We start from the raw sequence: 990 nt of genomic DNA on the forward strand, positions 1-990 counted from the left end.
GTCTTGGTAATTCCATATATGGCCTGATCAATAATCGGACAATAATATACAGACCCGGTTAGATAGCTAAAGTTTGATGAAGTGTAGAGAAAGGAGAAATACAGGGTGGAGAGGCTGAGAAGATAATTACAGAGATGATATCTGGAATGATATTCAAGTAATGTCTCACACAAAATATATTGTATGCATTACAAGTAAAATGTAAAAATCTTCTACACGCTTCAGGAAAAGGCAAAGGAAAGTAATCTGGAAGGAAAGCCAATATAGTAGATTAAAACTTTAAACCCAAGGAGTGAAGATGCTTAAGGGCCGAGAAGCAGGCAGGACACAGGGCCCTGCGAGGGCGAGAGAGAGGAGCTTTCATATTACCGTCCTGACCCAACTTTGATCCTTGAGCGGGTGTCCTTAATTACATGTCGGGCGTTCCTCTAATAAGCCTCGTCTGGGATCCTTTACTCGGAATTACCTCCAAAACAGGTTAGTTTATGATGCTATAATCGGGCGTCACGAAGCGCACACCCACGACGTGAATGGTTTCGATTCATTTTCCGAAATATATCCGTGTATTTTTTTTTATCTTTCTCCGACTCCGATACGATGTGCTGTGGTCTAATTCCTTCCTATCTTTTCATGTATCTCGCGAGGAGACGATGAGATGTACATTCCATGCAGGTCAGCTCATACAGGTAGAGGGAGATGCGGGCGTGGTCGCATGGGCTGTTTCCATGGCAACGGCGCTCGTCAACGAGATCCTAACATTCCAGCAGGAAGATCGCATGGAGATACGATACGCATGCGGGGAAAGAGCGAGCCTTGTTCGCCTCGCAAAATGGAAAATGATTCTAAGTGCACGAGAGCCAGCATAAAATGACGAGTCTACACGTCTTCATGGTCGGATTGTTAATTCTCCCATTTTCTTTGATACAAGTGGCATTGTACGTGACACATAAATCTTCGACAGTTCGAGTGAACGCTCCCCCCTTCCTTTCT

Source organism: Penaeus monodon, chromosome 27 (assembly GCF_015228065.2).
Source record: "Penaeus monodon isolate SGIC_2016 chromosome 27, NSTDA_Pmon_1, whole genome shotgun sequence".
Classification (NCBI taxonomy): Eukaryota; Metazoa; Arthropoda; class Malacostraca; order Decapoda; family Penaeidae; genus Penaeus; species Penaeus monodon.